This window comes from Panthera uncia, unplaced genomic scaffold, assembly GCF_023721935.1.
Source record: "Panthera uncia isolate 11264 unplaced genomic scaffold, Puncia_PCG_1.0 HiC_scaffold_115, whole genome shotgun sequence".
In the NCBI taxonomy this organism is placed as follows: Eukaryota; Metazoa; Chordata; class Mammalia; order Carnivora; family Felidae; genus Panthera; species Panthera uncia.
Genome location: NW_026057755.1, coordinates 17,847 through 35,983, shown reverse-complemented (window position 1 = coordinate 35,983; position 18,137 = coordinate 17,847). Strand labels below are relative to the sequence as shown.

The 18,137-nt window shown below is 40.6% G+C and overlaps 1 protein-coding gene across 1 annotated transcript in view; it reads right to left on the bottom strand.

Moving 5' to 3' along the window:
• The window catches only part of LOC125916784 (zinc finger and BTB domain-containing protein 44), a 60,870-nt gene extending 48,185 nt beyond the window's left edge, over positions 1-12,685 (bottom strand). The window contains exon 1 of the mRNA XM_049623076.1: positions 12,300-12,685. The gene's annotated coding sequence lies outside the window, so the exon portion shown is untranslated. The remainder of the gene's footprint in view (positions 1-12,299) is intronic.
• Between the last annotated feature and the right edge of the window lie 5,452 nt (positions 12,686-18,137).

Below are 18,137 nucleotides of genomic sequence, written 5' to 3'. Positions count from 1 at the left end.
AAAGGGCAATTAAAGAATGTTGGAAGAAACGTTTGTGGTTTATGGTGCTTATTTCTGGAATAAACATATTCTTTTACATTGAATTACATTATTAATAAAAGTGTAACTGCAAACAACAACAAAATAAAACTTGAAACAAAATACATGAAGTAAAGAGTTTAACATACACAACATGCAAATATTTTATAGAAAACCTGTTAAAACAGCTGGTTTAAGAACAGAAGAGCCATAACTCAAAGTAAAAACCTCATGCTAAAATTACACAGAATATGAAGGAACTAGTGAAAATTGCTACTCAATTACTTCTCTCTCTAAAAACTTATTAAGTTACAAGAGTATGTTTTTCACTATTATTTTCCTTAGAATCAAGATTTTTTTTCCCTTACAAATATTATAGTACCACAATTTTAAATTTTGTTCTAAGAAAACTTGTTATTCTGTTGTCACTCTAAGCAAAACCAAATATATGTATTTTTCTATGAAAGGAAGTACACTTTTTAGAATGGATTCACATGAGTACTCATATTTGAGAACACTTTTACTTTCTCTGAACACTTATAAAGTATATGTGATCTTTAATTTGATGATGGTTTATTTTCCAATAGTCTTCCTTAAGTGTTTATTAACGTTTTCAGGAAGAATTTCAAAGAGATTTCTGAATCTGAGCTATAAAGAAATCGTTTAACTTTTATAACTAGCCATATTTTATAATCAAACAAAGATTTCAATCATTTTGCTACATGAAGAAGTCCTTCTTAGTTCAGAATTTAAGAGACTGAGATTTACCTGGACTAAAACAATAAATCAGTTAAACCTGTAACATTCAACTATTAGAATTTCCTCTCATTGCTGGTAGCCAGAGTCACGCTGATTGTTAATTTCTGTATCAAGAGAAGAGCAGTTAATATAGATTGATTAATTCACCAAGTGTCTTTATCTCTTTCTTGGCTCAGAATTCAGAGAAAGTAGTTTTTTAAATTGTTATAAATGAGGAAACTAAACGTTAAATTAATTTGCCTGCAGTCCTATAAATAAATAAGAACAGGATTTGAACAGAGGTCTATCTGACTAAAAAATTCAAATTCCCAGTCCCTTCCCCTATCCCATCATGTTGCCATTCACAAGGATTCAATCATAATACACAAGGAGTATCAGCTTTAACATCAATTCATTATTACTAGACAGAAAGCTTGAAGTCGGGTCTTATTCATAGATCCTTACAGGAGCAAGTTAAATTCAAGTCAGTTTTAGTTAATTAGCATTTAAAGAGTTCTTTTTTTGGGGCGCCTGGGTGGCGCAGGCGGTTGAGCGTCCGACTTCAGCCAGGTCACGATCTTGCGGTCCGCGAGTTCGAGCCCCGCGTCAGGCTCTGGGCTGATGGCTCGGAGCCTGGAGCCTGTTTCCGATTCTGTGTCTCCCTCTCTCTCTGCCCCTCCCCCATTCATGCTCTGTCTCTCTCTGTCCCAAAAATAAATAAAAAACGTTGAAAAAAAAATAAATAAATAAAGAGTTCTTTTTTTTTTCCCTAAAGAGTTTTTAAGTGCTCACATCAACTACTGGAGTTCCAATGTGTTTGTTTTAAAATATGTACACAAGTACAGTGGCTTTACCCAACAGGCCTTTGCACTGCTGCCAACTTTATTTTTATTTTGAGAGAGAGAAAGCACAAGCAGGGGAGGGGCAGAGAGAGAGGAAGAGAGAGAGAATCCCAAGCCAGCTCCGAAATGTCAGTGCAGAGCCTGACGTGGGACTTAAACTCACAAACCCAGCCGTGATATCATCACACGAGCAGAAATCAAGAGCCAGACGCTCAACCGACTGAGCCACCCAGGTGTTCCTACTGCTGAACTTTAAATGTGTCTTATTATGGATTCAATCTTGTCTCCTCCCTGTCCAATATGTTGAAGTCTTATGCCCCACAACTGAGAATGTTACCTTATTGGGAAACAGGCTCTCCACAAAGGTAATCAAGTTAAAATGATGTAATTAGGATGTCGTTATATAAAGGGGATATGACACACAGGGAGAACAAGTGAGGACTGGAGGTATACTGCCACAAGCCAGAGGCAAGAAGAAAGGCATAGAAGGGATCGTGCCTGGGTCGCCTGAGTGGCTCAGTCAGTCAAGTATCTGACTTCGGCTCACATGATCCCACGGCTCGGTGCTGACAGCTCAGAGCCTGGAGCCTGCTTCAGATTCTGTGTCTCCATCTCTCTCTCTCTGCCCCTCCCCCGCTGGCACTCTGTATCTCTCTCCCTTCCAAAAATAAACAAACATTTAAAAAAATTTACCGAAGAATAGATAGTTCCCTCATAGGTTCCTTCCCTCAGAAGGAACCAACCCTTCCAACAATTTGATTGTGGACTTCATTTAACTACACTAAATTTTAACGAACTCAACATTTCAATTAAAAGGCAGAACAGGGGGCACCTGGATGGCTCAGTCGGTTGAGCGTCCGACTTCAGCTCAGGTCACGATCTCGCGGTCCGTGAGTTCGAGCCCCACCTTGGGCTCTGGGCTGATGGCTCAGAGCCTGGAGCCTGCTTCCGATTCTGTGTCTCCCTCTCTCTCTGCCCCTCCCCCGTTCATGCTCTGTCTCTGTCTCAAAAATAAAAATAAACATTAAAAAAAATAAAAATAAAAAAAATAAAAGGCAGAATAGGATTAAAAATCCAAGCCCAACTATATGCTCTTTATAAGAAAGAAAGAAATAAAAGGACACAGGTATGTTAGAAGATATACCATGCAGACAATAAAGACAGATAGGCTGGAGTGATATTTTTAATATCAGATAGACTTCAAGACAAAAATATTACCAGAGATACAGAGGTGTGTAACAATAAGAAATGTGTGTGCACCTAATAACAATGCTTTAAAATACAAGCAGCAAACACTGACAGAATTAAGGAGAAAGACAACCCGTAAAAATACTTGGAAATTTTAATACCCCTCTCAATAACTGGTAGAATTGGGCCCCCTTCCAAAAAAAAGTCAGTGAAGACATAAAAAGATCTGACCAGTACCACCAATCACCTTGACTTGATATTTATAGTGCAGAATACACATTCTTTTCAAGTGTAACACAGTATGCTTATCAAAACAGATATGCTGGGCCATAAGACAAATCTTAAATTTTAAAGTAATGAATGCACACAAAAGTGTTCTCTCTATATATACACACAATTAGAAATCAATGAGTTATCGAGAAAACCTCAAATATTTGGAAATAAAATGTTGAAATAATCCATAGGTTTATTGAAGGAATCAATGAGGGAAACAGAAAAGTATTTTTTATTGAGTAATAATTAAAATACATTATTAACATTTGTGGGATGCTGCTAAAGCAGTGCTTAAGGTAAAAATTATAGCTTTCAATATACATATTAGAAAAGAATGTCTAAAAAAAAACAATCAATGGCCTATGACCATACACCCTGCCACCTCCCATTAGGATGACTCCGATTAAATAAAAAATCACAAATCACACAGAAAACAACAAGTGTTGGTGAGGATGTGGAGGAAAAAAATCCTTGTGCACCACTGGTAGGAATGTAAGTGTAGCCACTGTGTAAAACAGTATTGGGGTGCATAAAAACTTAAAAATAGAATTATCATATGATCCAGCAATTCTACTTCTGGTATATACCCGAAAGAATTGAAAGCAGGGACATGAACATCTATTTGTATGCAAATATCCATAGGAGTATTATTCACAATGGCCAAAAGGTAGAGATACTCCAAGTGTCTGTCAACAGATGATGGATAAACAAGATGTGATATATACATACAACGGGATATCATTTAGTCTTAAAAATGAAGGGATTTTGATAGGCACTACAATATGAATAAGTCCTGAGGATATTATGCTAAATGAAATATGCCAGTCACAAAAGGACATTGTATGATGGCGATATGAGGTTTCCAGAGTAGTCAGAGTCATAGAAACAAAGTAGAAGGATGGCTGCCAGGGGCTTAGGGAGGGAGAAGAATGGAAAGTTATTATTTAATGGGTACAGAGTTACAGTTTTGCAAGATAAGAAGAGTTCTAGAGATGAATGGTGGTGATGGTTGCATAACAATGTGAATGTATTTTATGCTACTGAACTGTACACTTAAAAATAGTTAAGGAAATAAATATGTAAATGTATATTTCACTGCAATTAAAATAAATCAGGGCGCCTGAGTGGCTCAGTTGGTTGAGCATCTTGAATCTTGATTTCGGCTCAGGTCATGATCTCAGGGACCTGGGATGAAGCCCTGCATCCGGCTCTGTGCTGAGTATGGAGCCTGCTTAAGATTCCCCCGCCCCCCCCCCCCCCCCCCGCTCTTTCCCCTACTCACACAGGTGCTCTCTAAATTAAAAATAAATAAAAAATTAAAATAAAATTTAAAAAATCAATGGCCTAGGCTTCTACCATTGAATAGGAAATAGAGCACAGAACAAATTAAAGCCAAAATGGTTCTTTAAAGAGAATCTAGCTACAATGCAAAATTGATAAACCTTCAGCTAGAATGATGAGGAAAAACAGAGGAGGAAAAAGCGGGTGGGAGACAGCAAAAAGAAAACCTGGAAAAGATATACAGAATGACCAGGATGGTAGAATATTCCAAAAACCAAGGGTGCAGAATATCTCAAGGAGTGGTTTTCAGTGTCAAATGCTGCTGATAGGTCAAATAAGATATAAACCAGTCTATTCAATATAATCACAAGGAAATACTGATGACCTTATAATAGCACATATTAGAGAGTTAGACTGCAATTGATAAAGAATGTACAGAAATGAGGAAGTAAAAACTGTGAGTATAGGCAATCCAATCTGAAGAAGTCTGCTTCTAAAGATAGAGCAAGGGAGTTCACTGGAGGGAAATAAGGGCTCAAAGGAGGATGCTGGTATTTTTATAGAATGGGAGAAACTAGAGAATGCTTTTCCCCCAGATTTATTATTTTTATTGTGGTAAAATATAGACAGATTGTTTTGATAGTTGTTGGAAAAGACTCAGAGAAAAAGGAAAAGTTGAAGATACAGGAAACAGTGATAACAGACAACACAAGGTCCCTGGACAGGGAGAAACCGGATTCAATGCCTGAGTGAAAAAATTAGCCTTAAACAGGAGACCCAGTGACAGGAAAAAAGAGTTCAAGGAAGGGTGCAGTTACAGTTTATAGGTGGGTGGTGACAAGTAGTGAGAGTTCTTGTCTGACAGCTTTGGCTTTTATGTTATTTCTCTTTGAAACTATAGGTAGAGGTAGAATGCTGAGAAGAGAGGAGATAAAGTACAATTTTGAGGAAAATGAAACATGAGAAATGTATGGAGATAAAAAACCCAGAAGGACGGCTAGGAGGTACTGAAAGACCCAAATAAAACTGGGAGACCACAAATCTGTGGTGGCAATAATCTATGGCTTTTGAGTTTTATCTCAATAAACTGTAAAAAAAAATAATCAATGACTTTGAATTATTCTTTAAAAAAGAACAATAATCACAAGTCAATATTAACACTTATATAGTACTCAATATGTACCAGGCATTGTTCTAAGTACTTTTTGCATATTAAAAAATTTAATTTTCACACAATCTTGGAATAGGTATCCCGTGGCATCTTCATTTTACCAACAAGGAAAACAAAGCACAAAGAAGTTAAGGGAACTGGCCCAAGATCACACAAGTAGTAAGTAAAAGAGTCAAGATTTGAACCCAGTCTGCTCTTAACACTATTCTGTACTGGCTCTCAAAGTAAACCTAGTTGAGCAAAGTAGAAAGAAATGAGGAAGACATAATACCAAGTTGGCCAAAAAAACAGAGGCAGTGACTCCTGTAATACAAACAATTCTCACAGAAGTATGGTTTGTATAGTTTTATACGGCACGCAAAAGGCACCAAATATAAAAGCAACTGTGCTCATACAGTAACAGAAAGTCACAAAAAAAGTGAGCAGTGTTGGCAGATCCAAAGCAGAAAGGAGAAAAACAGAGCCAAAAAAAAAAAAAAAAGTAAAATTCAGGTAGTCAAAACGTAAAAAGGACAAAAAGATAAAGTGGAAGAAAGAAAACATACAACACACACACACCAGTAAATACCACCAGTAAAAGAAATACTAAATGGAAGCAAAGTAGGTATGTCTGAGTCCCTGAAAACTCATACATTTTATTTTTCTGTTTAGACCAAAGATTTCCCAATTTTATCAAAGAGCACAAATAAGATATTTAATAGAAACTAGTATTGAATCTGCTTGCTTTTCCTTGCTAATAGTAGGTGAGGATCAGACACTTAGCAAGTTAAGATCTAAATTAAGAGGAAATCAGTTAAATCTAAAGTTGCTTCAGAGGCCAGAGGGGTAGCAGTTCCACAAAATTCTGATTCCAGAGATTCAGTCTTGGTTATATGCTACCCCAACACGTCTGTAGTTGTGCTGAATACATCCAAAACAATCAAAGCCAAATGAATAGCCAATTCCCTCAGCACATAGAAATACATACATTTTAATAGCTGTAGGATAGCAATACAGAATACAGAAACTGTAAATTGAGTGGGTATAAACCAATTGTAAGTTTTTAAAGCTATACTAAAAATTATTAAAATAGGAGAACATTCAATGTGGAAACAAGGACAATGTTCTCCAAGAAGAGTGACACATTTTCATCCACCAGTTTTCACTATTCTAAGAAGGAAATATCAGTATGACATACCATGATGATACAAGTCAGTGATTTACTCCACAATGAGTTATGTAAACATGTGCTAAGTTCACCTTTGGCACTAATAATGTTAGTGAAGAAATTAATGTAATAGTCAATGTACCTTCAAGCAGGAGTATAATACAAATCTAATGTATACAATCACTATTTTAGATCCTGTGACTAAGAATCTAGAGACTTCCAGCTCATTGCCTAAAATGGGGTGATGTATTTCTAACATAAAGAACAAAAAAACCAACGTGGCTTTCAGTTTAACAGGGGATAAATTTTGCCCAATCATTCTTAGGTATCTGGAGAATCATCTGTTGCGGTCATCAACGTGGGACATTTAAAGTAAAAACACCCCAGGGGTGCCTGGGGGGCTCAGTCAGTTAAGTGTCCAGTATCTGGTCATCAACGTGGGGCATTTAAAGTAAAGACACCCTAGGGGGGCCCGGGGGGGGGGGGGGGGGGGGAGGGGGGGGGGGGGGAGGGGGCTCAGTCGGTTAAGTGTCCAACTTCAGCTCAGGTCATGATCTCACAGTTTGTGGGTTCCAGCCTGCATGGGGTTCTGTGTTGATAGCTGGGAGTCTGAAGCCTGCTTCAGATTCTGTGTCTCTCTCTCTCTGCCCCTCCCCTACTTGTGCTGTCTCTCAAAAATAAAGGTTAAAAAATTTTTTTTAAAGTAAAAACTCCCCATAAAGTTTATATGAAAAGTATGCTCAATAGCAGTCTACAAAATATCAGAAAACTACAAGGAGAAAAATATATACATACATTTGATATATGTAATATTTTTAAAGATATTAAAAAACTATAGCCGGAAGGAGCCTAATTAATTAGGGATCCCCTAACTAATGAAGAAAACCCCTTTAAAAGAGCCTTTGATGCTTGACCACTTTCAGTGACAAGTGTTTTATCCTTTATAGGCTAGGAAGACATACTAAAAATTTAAGAGAACCATTCTAGGCATAGAGGATATCGCTCGTTACTGGTTTTTATACAGCCATCAAAATTGTCTTATAATTACAATATACTGTTAATCACTCCCTCCAACATTTTATTATGAAAAATTTCAGACAAAGCAGAAATTTAAAGAATTTTACAAATGAATGCTTGCATAACCATACCTAGATTCTACCATTAACATTATAATACTTGATTTATCACATATCTATCCATCTGCCAATCCATCTTGCTTTCTGATGTTGTACTATGTAAAGTTTATTTATTTTTGAGACAGAGAGGGAGAGAGAATCCCAAGCAGGTTCTGCACTGTCAGCACAGAGCCCGATACGGCGCTCAATCCCACAAACCCAGAGACCATGAACTGAGCTGAAATCAAGAGTTGGACTGGACATTCAAACAACTGAGCCACCAAGGCATCTCCTAAACTATGCAGTTTCTGAAGCAAAGTCTGATAGTAATACTAAGGATGTATAATAAACCTGACAAGCACTTGGGGCTCTTGGCATGTAATCTTCGGTGTTGCTACAGGACAAACATCAACCATATAATTCCTTTAATTCATGGTGAATGAAAATATATTTTATTACCCGTTATATTTAGCTATGAGGTGTACCAAAGTAGTAAAATGCTAATTCTGATGACAGACTTGAGTTTGAAACCTGGATATCAGTCTCCTTACTTGCTAAGTAAGATATTAGGCAATATCAAGAGTTAGTGTGAAATTTAAATGAGATGTTGTATGCAATGTTTAGTACAATGCTGGCTTTTTGAAAGGGCTCAACAAACGTTAGCAATTATCATCATTAGCATATTCGTCCATTCAGTCTACCCACAATAGGTTCTACTTGTTATGTGGTTATACATACCTATGCAATTATTTGTGGCATTTCCCTCCTACTTTGTGTTCTAATAATACTGGGAAATCTATTTTACTGAGATTAAAGAGAGAATGAGGGGGAATAGGTCCAAAGCACATGCATTCTCCATTTTCCCACTCCACTCCCTTAAGGAAATCTATATTCACTCTGTTACCAAAAGCAGTAGTGGTATACACGAGGCAAACACACTGGACACATCTTTTGCTTTTTAGCACCTGGGTGACAGGTGATTGATAAACTGCCTAATTGTGCTCTGCCCACTTTAGATAACCACTGCTCCCTCCTAATCCCTCATTTGAACACATAATTATAATTTCTATAAAATTTTGCCCAATCCAAATAAAATGTGCTGTCATCACTGATCACATGTCCAAATGCCTTTTATATCTGCAGAAAGCATATGTATGTCAATTTTGTTGTGTGGCATGCAAGTGGATGAAAGACACAAAACTTCCACCACCTACATACCTCTTTAAAGACATGATTTTCAAGTAGAAGCTTGTAAAAACAAGCTTGAAATCTACTTTTCTGCTCACCTTGAAAGATTAGTCTTAATGTTTTCTCTTTGCCAGAGGAATCAGAATCTAATTGCAAAACTTAAAATTACTCCTATATCACTTCAAGCAAGTAACATACTCTGTCTACTGATAAACCTTCTGCAGTTAAGATATATATTAGATATTAAAAGGTATGGCAAAGATAAAGAATACTTCATCTTAAAAATTAATTTGGGTGAGACTTCTTTAGCCATACTTTCAAAAAATTATTTTGTCTTTTGAACCATGTATTTTACATATTCAAAAATAAATACAACTCTAAAATAATAAATAAAACCAATGAACCATATCAAATTGGTAGCTAAACAAACAGAAAAATATTCCAAGGGACTTCTGAACACCCTAAGCATTCCCATTATACACCCTTCATAGAATATATTCTAAGGACAAAAATAAGTGCAAAGAACTCTTAAAATGTGGGGGAAGCTTAATGATAGTAGAATATTGTTACGGTTATTTTTAAATGACTGCATGTATACACAGTAGGATAAAGTTAAGTATGTTAATTCTATTAGGCACCAAGATTTTCATTTGAGACAAATATAAAATCAAAGAAGTCAGCTATGTTAAATCTGAATTGGATATATCACTATGAACGTATGATTGAATAAGCAAAAAACATTTTTCAGTTCTCTCCTCTGAAAGGGCCTCGAAGCAATGATATTCCAGCAGCAATGAATATGCCAACATCCTGATCTTGGTATCTACATACCATTTCTCATCAAAAAGAACCAAGACTCCTTAAACAACCCATTCCAGATCCAGAGCAAAGAAAGTAACAAGGCAAGCGTAGGGTACCTTGTGCCAGAAAGCACCCCAAGAGTGCTTCAATGGCAAGCAGGAGTTAAAAAAAAAAAAAAAGACACAGGAGCCAGGGTGAAAGGGTTCCTACTGTCCAAATGTGGGGCAATTTGATCGAAAAGAAAAATGACTGTAATGGTTATTCAAAAAAATGCACGCATTAAAACCCAGGAGTCCATAGTGTGTCATGCAAAAAAGGAAGAAAAAAAATCTCATTCACCATCACTGGGGTAATTATTTCCCTAACCCTTTACTCTGAATATTGATCACTGAAGGGAAGAAATTAAGCATTTGCTCCACATTTTTTAGGAAGAACTTTAGTTGCCCCTAGTTAATGATGAAAATCTTTCTTACAGAAAATCTCCAGTAAAAGTGATTTACTCAAAAGTCACCAAGGAGTGCTGAAATCACTAAGTAAAAGGTAGGATATTTGCTTGGTGTCAAAGTATTACCCCAAGGCTGCGTACAAATCACAGACAGGCAAACCACACCCTTATAACAGATTTGGTAGTCACCACTTTAGTGGTCATCTGGCATCACTAACAATGTAGCAGTCTGACATTATCTCCCTATTTATGAAGCAATATGAAGTACATAGTATTACCTATTAAAAATATTCTTGCCAAAGAAGTTTAACTTCAAGCTAGTCGAGTTTTTCTTTAGACTTAACTTCCAGTAACAGAAAATTCAAGGGGATAGGGGAATAAATTAAAAGCCGCTATGAGGAAATAGATAAAGTCTCGAATGTGGGAGCATTTATAAGACAACAGCTTTGGCCAACTAAGTGTCAGAAAAAAAAGGAGATGGGTACTAATCTTTTTAAAAGGGACTAAAGGCATAATCATCAAATGCAATGTATTCATCTTGACCAAATACTGAAAGGGAAAAAATTTCTCAAGGAGGCTTTAGAATAAAGGGGAAATTTGCATACGGATTATTTAGATAATGATTTGGGGGTTAAGTAGAAGCCTGTCCTTATTTTAAGGAAATACATGCTCAAATATTTGAACGTCCTGATGTTTACAACTTACTTTCAAATGTTACACACAGAAAGACAGGGAGAAGACAGGAAACAATAAATGTTACTGACCCTAGGTTGTGGAGTATTCACTATTTTTTTCTCAACTTCATAAGGCAAATTTTTCGTAATAAAGTTAAAAGTGCACCTGTACTGAAAAGCAAGGTAGAAAATATTCCTACACTGGAATTATATCTGGGTACAAATTTCACTTGTAGTTGTGGGGCGTGAGGCAATTATCGTTAAATATGTCTCATCTATAAAATTCAAGGAATAGTATCTAAGTCATTAGGTTGTCCTGAGAATTAAATAAGACCACATATGTAAAATGCCTAGCAGTGTTGCACAAAATAAATCTGGTTTCCAGAATTAATGAATGTTAGCCTAAAATACGAGACTACAGGAAAGCATGATTTTCACATTGCGTGATAAGGAAACTACATTAGCTACAATTAAATGTTATTAACCACTGGCAGTCAATGTGAAGTAATGAGGGAAATGAAGATTTATATAATGTTTTTTTTTTTAATCCAATAATTCCAACTGAAAGCCTAGGCAAAAGGAAATCACAAAATTTTTACCTATCCAAACTATTTTCCATCTACCAAATTGTTTAGTTTATGGTATTAGCCTATATCCGAATAAAACTGTAAGAAAATAAGTGGAAGCGAATTTCTTCCTGACCTCAATAATCTACTTATGTGTTGAAAAACTTAAGTTTTTGTCTTCATTTCTGTAAGTTCCAATAAAGTATACAATTACTGGTCCTTATTTTAAATTACGGTTAAGATTCACAGAACTCACAAGGATGCAATTTCCTTTGATCAGTTCTAATATACTTGTCATTTCACTTGCAGGTAACCTCTTTTCCTGGTTAGGCCAGCAGAAAATGACTAGATGAAGAGTGATCCTCAGGTAGGGAAGAAAAAGAGGTGCCCGCTGTTATTATTTTTTAAGAGTGCCATCCTTTTCTTTCCAGCACCAGAGAAAAAGCAGCAGGGGAGAGGGGGAAAACAGTGAGGTCTCAGGCTCGACCAGGTGAGAGGAGGTAACACCTCTGCCTTCTTTGGGTTAGGGTGTCGGGGCAAACGGGCATGCAAATGATGGGGAACACCCTGAAAGATCGGGGTGATTTCTCTTGGCGGGGGGGTGGGGGTGGGGGGTGGGCAAGGCTAGTCTCTTCCCTGAAGGATTAAATGCCACCGAGGGGACCCTGTGGGGTGTCTCCCGGAGCGGATGGGGTAACAAGACCAGGCTTTCCTTTCCGTCCAGCGCCCAGATGGGGGACGCGTGGTGTCAGCCCCTCGGCGGGGGCACCCCGAAGACACAGGCGGCGAGAAGTGGCTGGCCCAGACCCCCGCTGGGACCGGGCGGCCCTCTCGCCCTCCCCTCCCCATTACCTGCGGGCGGCGGTGCCGGGGCCCGGAGGCCTGGTGCTCCTCCTCCTCCTCCCCGCCAGGCTGAGGCGGCGAGGTGGCGGCGGCGGCGGCGGCGACAGCCCGGGGGGAGGGGGCGGAGCGCGCGGCTCGCTGCCTCTCTCCTCCCCCGGGAGGCTGAGGGGACCCTATCTCGGGCCGCCGCGCCTAGGCCCGTGGACAGCCTGTGGCTGGGGCATGGCGGTACAACCAGCAGCGTGCCTGCGAGGTGGGAGAGTGCGAAGCGGCTGGAGGGAAGTACCCGCGGCGCTCCGAGGGGCCTGAGGGGAGGAGCGAGGGGGCCCGGGGAGCCGCGCGCGGGCGGCCGTTGGGGGCGGTTGGCCGAGGGCTGGCGGCGGTTTGGGGAGCGCGGCGACGGCTCGCGTTTTTCTCGGCGGGGTGGGGAAGGGGAAGGGGAGTGAGGGGAGGGGAGGGGGAGGTTGGGAGGGAGCCGCCGCCGCGCGCGTGCGGGCCGGCGCCGCGGCCGTTGCCGCTCCGCTCACTCCAGCCTGTTTGGGGGCACTTTGTTTGTGTCCCACAATGCTCTGCGCGGGCGGCCGGGCTGGGGAAGGGGAGGGAAAGTGGGCGGGGCGGAACGAGCTCGGAGGCGGGGCGCCAGCGGGGTGGGGGTCGGGGAAAACGCGGTTAAAGCGCAAGCGCAGAAGAGGCCGCTCCCGGTCGTCGGGACTAGAGCTGTGGGTGCCTTGGTGTCCTTGCACACCCGGGGGTTTTGACACCGTCTGTGCGTGTTTATGTATACGTACACGTGCGGATTTACATTAATATGCGGCATAAGTACTGCCCAATTTGTCCTTCCTCTAGCCGTCCCCACTTAACGCTGAGAGAAGCATTTCTAGGCATGGTTCACGCTTCTTGCATTTTTTTTTTCTTTGAACTGAAAACGAAAGAAACTCCTCGTTTCTCGAGTGGTTTCTGTAGCGGGGCTGAAACCGGAACGCCCAGCCTCTTTCTCTCGGTGAGGTGGGTGAGTCAGTAGTCCGCCCATTTTTCACCCTGGGAACGAAGGCCAGCGAAGAGGTAAGACCAAACAGGTGAGGGACGCGGTCCCTTACTTTGTAGACAACAAGCCCGCGGCCGGTCTGCCCGATCCCGAACCGCCTTTGCACCCACTGGCATTCTCTCAAGGTGCTCTAAGATTGTTCTAGCATCTCTCTGGGCGATCTGGCAGGAAGTGCGGTTCTGAAATGACTGGAGAAATCAACACTCAAATCTGTCTCATTCCCCCAAACACGGGGGCACCTAGAGCTGTTCAAAAAATGTGCCAATTCCTTACACAACCTCGAGTCTCATTTTATTACGCCATCACTTCCTCGGGGCCTTCCCGCGGGGGGAGTGTGCGCTGCACCCCAAAGTGACCGATACTGCCTGAGGGATTTTAAAGTTCTTGGTCTACTGCAGAGTCCTGTAAAGTGTTAAAATACCCAAGACCCTAAGTGCTCGCTTCCGCAGGCCGGGCGGGACTTGAGACCCGGCGGTAGGAGGGGCGCGCACTGCAGGCGGAAGCGCGCCCCAGGTGCGTGGAGGCTGACTGGGTTGCCGGCCTAGAGGCCCAGGAGCGCCTCGGGCTTTTTGCTCTGAGTAGTGTGTTTTCCCACGCCTCCAGCTTTGGAGCCGAAAGACTTCTCTCCAAAGGGCTTTTTGTGCAAGGTGAGTTGACGTCCTGCTTGACGTGGAGTGGATTTTTTCTCTGAAATACTTGGCGGCATCTAACATCAACCCCTTCTCTAATCCCTTTGAGAAAAAGCCAAGCATCTTGGCGCCCTAATTCTTTTTTTTAAATTTTTTTTTTTCCTTTTTAACGTTTATTTATTTTTCAGACAGAGAGAGACACAGCATGAACGGGGGAGGGGCAGAGAGAGAGGGAAACACAGAATCGGAAGCAGGCTCCAGGCTCTGAGCCATCAGCCCAGAGCCCGACGCGGGGCTCGAACCCGCGGACCGCGAGATCGTGACCTGAGCCGAAGTCGGACGCTTAACCGACTGAGCCACCCAGGCGCCCCTTGGCGCCCTAATTCTAACCATTGTACTCTACTTGAGAAATAAAGGCAATGAAAATAACGTCTAATTTTATAGTCTTTTACAGTTACAACACATTCTCAAGTATGTAAAATGTTCAATCCCTCATGGCAATTATACTATATAGGTTTCACAGTTATGCCCACCATCATTTTTATTATTCCCATTTAACAGATGAGAAGAGTCAGAAGGATGCGAATTAGGCCCAGCAAGTTTTGTGCTGAGATTTGCAGAAGGAGAAGGCAGAGGCTTAACCTTAGGAGAGGGATGACAGCAACAGCAAGGATCTGGAAGGGGCAGGAGCTTGAGGCCCTGGTGGGGTTTGTGTTAGAGTGTGAGCAGAAGGTAAAAACTGGAGAAGAGTCAGGGGAATAAAGGAGTGAAACAAATCCCATCTATCTACCTAGGGTATTTGATAAGTCAGTCAGTAAAACTCATTAGGTAAACCTTGACTGTTTCTTAAGGGACCCAGGTGGCAGCTCCTTCAGAGGCTAGAGGAGTGGTGTTGACACACACAAAAATCTTTCCTGAGGTTATTCTCACCTCTCCTTTTCTCTTCCTTTTGTGCTTTTGAATTCTATATTTAAAAACTGATCATCTCTCACCCCACCTTCACCCCAGGTGTGGAGGATCAGTTAACCAACAAAAGGCTGTTGGGCCCTAAGGGCACAGTGCTAGATACTTGGAGAGGGTGTGAGAAAAAATACTGAGATTAACTTTGTAGGAGCCCTCTCTCTGTTTTGGCTTTGGGCAGGGTCAGTTTCTGTGGCTACTGCAGCCTCCCACCTTTTTCTTCCTGGGCGAGAAGAGACTTGCCTTTGGGTTGGTGGAATAAGTAGGCCTTTCTTTGACAGTAGGTTAAATAATACTGCTGCAGGATTTTATGAAACCAGAATCCTGCTCACAGGTGAAACAGACAAATGAAAACCCCATGAGGAACTTTAATTATTAACCTGGTATAGATGATTCTGAGGAAATCAAGTTCCAGGGAGACAGCTTATTTCAGCCATGAGATGTTTTGGGGACCAAATTTTGGCACAAATGGCAGTTTCTTGCAGTAGACCCTTAGAACTGAATGGGTATTTAGTTTTTTAGTCCCCAATTTATTTTAGAGCTAGAATGCTTTCAACTCAACAGGAAGATCTCTAGTCTGACCTGGATAATCCCAGTGGAGGAGAGCTTATTACTGCACAAATCATCCTTGTTCCCTTATTAGATCATCCCAACTGTATTAAAAATAACTTGCTCCCCACCCCAAACTTTGCACCTCTTGTATTTTCATTTCATCATCCACTTATTTGAACTGATAGGAAAAAATCTGTTATAAGATGGCCAACAGGACTGATAGGGAAATTCCAGTCCCAGAGGGAAGGCTCTTCTGGGTTCTTCTTCCTGCCCCACTTGCCATGCGTGCGCCAAGTTGTCACTAATACAGAAGTAACAGACTATAAATTGTTCCTTCTGCTTATGCTCAGGACTCAGACCCCTGGAGAGTGATCTCCTCTGAGCCTCTGGTGTGAAATAAGCCTCCTGCCTTCCAAGATCTCCGAGTGCCACTTGGTTCCTTCACCAGGTGATCCAGACCAGGTTCCGTAACAGAACAAGTCGTGTCAGCTACCACCACTACATCGTGATTCCAATCCATTAACAAGTCTTGAATTTGTCCATTCCTGTTGCCACCATCCTAATCTAAAATACCAGTAGTTTGGGGGCACCTGAGTGGCTCAGTTGGTTAAGCGTCCAACTTTGGCTCAGGTCATGATCTCGAGATTCTTGAGTTCAAGCCCCTGGGGCTATGTGCTGACAGCTCTGAGCCTGAAGCCTGCTTCAGATTCTGTGTCTTCCTCTCTCTGCCCCTCCCCCTCCTCTCTGCCCCTTTCCCTCTCATTTCTGTCTCTCAAAAATAAACAACAAAAAAATAAAATAAAAAATAAAATACCAATAGTTTGTGCCTGGAGAATTATAATATCACTTATTTGGTTTTTCAAATACCCTCTTTCTTCCCTTCATTCTCTACATGGTTGGCAGTATAAGAATGCATAAGGATCATATTGCACAACAATTGGCTTCCTAGTGTTCTTAGGATAAAGTCCCCAAACCTTTAGGGTTTATGACACTGTACAATCTGGGCTATGTCAATATCTTCAGCTTCATCTGTTATTATACTCTGTCAAGGAACATGCCAGTCAGAGAATTTTTCCCCCACATCTTCAAAAATGCCACACTCTTTCTGCCAATGCACACATTATTCCCTCTGTGTAGAAATACTTTCATTCCTTAGCTAATTCCTCTCAATATTCGTATCTCATTTATATATGAACTTTATTGAGGTGTAATTCACATGCCGTGGAGTTTACCCACTTAAAGTGTATAATTCAGTGGATTTTAGTGTATTCACAGAATTGTGCAGCCATCACCACAATCAATTTTTGAACATTCTCCTTACCCCAAGAAGAAACTCGTATACTCATTAGCAGTAATTACCACTGGAATTCTAATGACTCGTCATTCAACACTGTAATCCCAGAGCCTAGCACAGTGTCTAGCACATAATAGGTATTTGATAAACGTTTAATGGATGAACAAGTTGATGATGAAATACATGAATGTGGAAGCCAATTTTATCACCTGGTAGAATGGCAGCTTCCCAAGACCTACAATGTCAGGGAAAAAGCTTGTGTTTCAATAAATGTACCCATTCCTCCCTAAGATGCCAGAATACCCAAGATTAGATTTCATCCTTTTTATTTTTTGAAGATTCTTCTGGTCTTTAAGATACAACTATTTGAACACAACTCATCTTCAGAAAGGGAATTTATGGTTTAATTTTAATTTTTTCAAGGAAGTGGGCAGTGATTTAATCTTAATGCTTATGTCTGTTCTTAGTCCCACCTCCCCACCGGACACAATACTATTTTTCTCTTTCACATGATTCTCAACCAAACTTCTCAAAAGAATTATCTATACTCACTGTTCTTCATTTTTGAACTTTCTTCATTACTTCTCAACCCCTCTAATTTTATTTTCCCTTCACTCCACTAAAATCTTCTTAAAATCACCAGTTATTTTGATGTTGCTAATCCAAAGGTCACTTTTCACTGTTATTTTACTGGACTTTGGAGCAGCATTTGGTCTTGTTGACCATTCTTTGCAACTTGAACACTCTCTTCCTTGTCTTTACTGATATTCCCAGTGTGTATCCAAGGTTGAGAACCAGTGTTCATACTATATTCCTTGGCCAGTGATTCTTAAAATGAGGTACTCAGGCCTACATACAGCATCAGTGTCATCTGTCAAATTGTTAGAAATGTAAATTCTTTTTTTATTCTTATTTTTTAAAAATACAATTTATTGTCAAATTGGCTTATATACAACACCCAGTGCTCATCCCACCAAGTGCCCTCCTCAATGCCCATCACCCCTTTGCCCTCTCCACCCTCAATTTGCTTTCTGTATTTAGAGTCTCTTGTGGTTTGCCTCCCTCCCTCTCTGTAACTATTTTTTTCACCTTCCCTTCCCCCCTGGTCTTCTGTTAAGTGTCTCAAGATCCACATATGAGTGAAAACATATATTTGTCCTTCTCTGAATGACTTATTTCACTCAGCATAATACCTTCCAGTTCCATCCATGTTGCTGCAAATGGCATGATTCATTCTTTCTCATTGAGAAATGTAAATTCTTAAATCATCCCTAGGCCTATGAATCAGAAGCTCTGGGGTTAGGGCCCAGTGATCTGTGTTTGTATGAACTCTCCCAAGTATTTCGGATCAATGCTCAAGTCTGGAA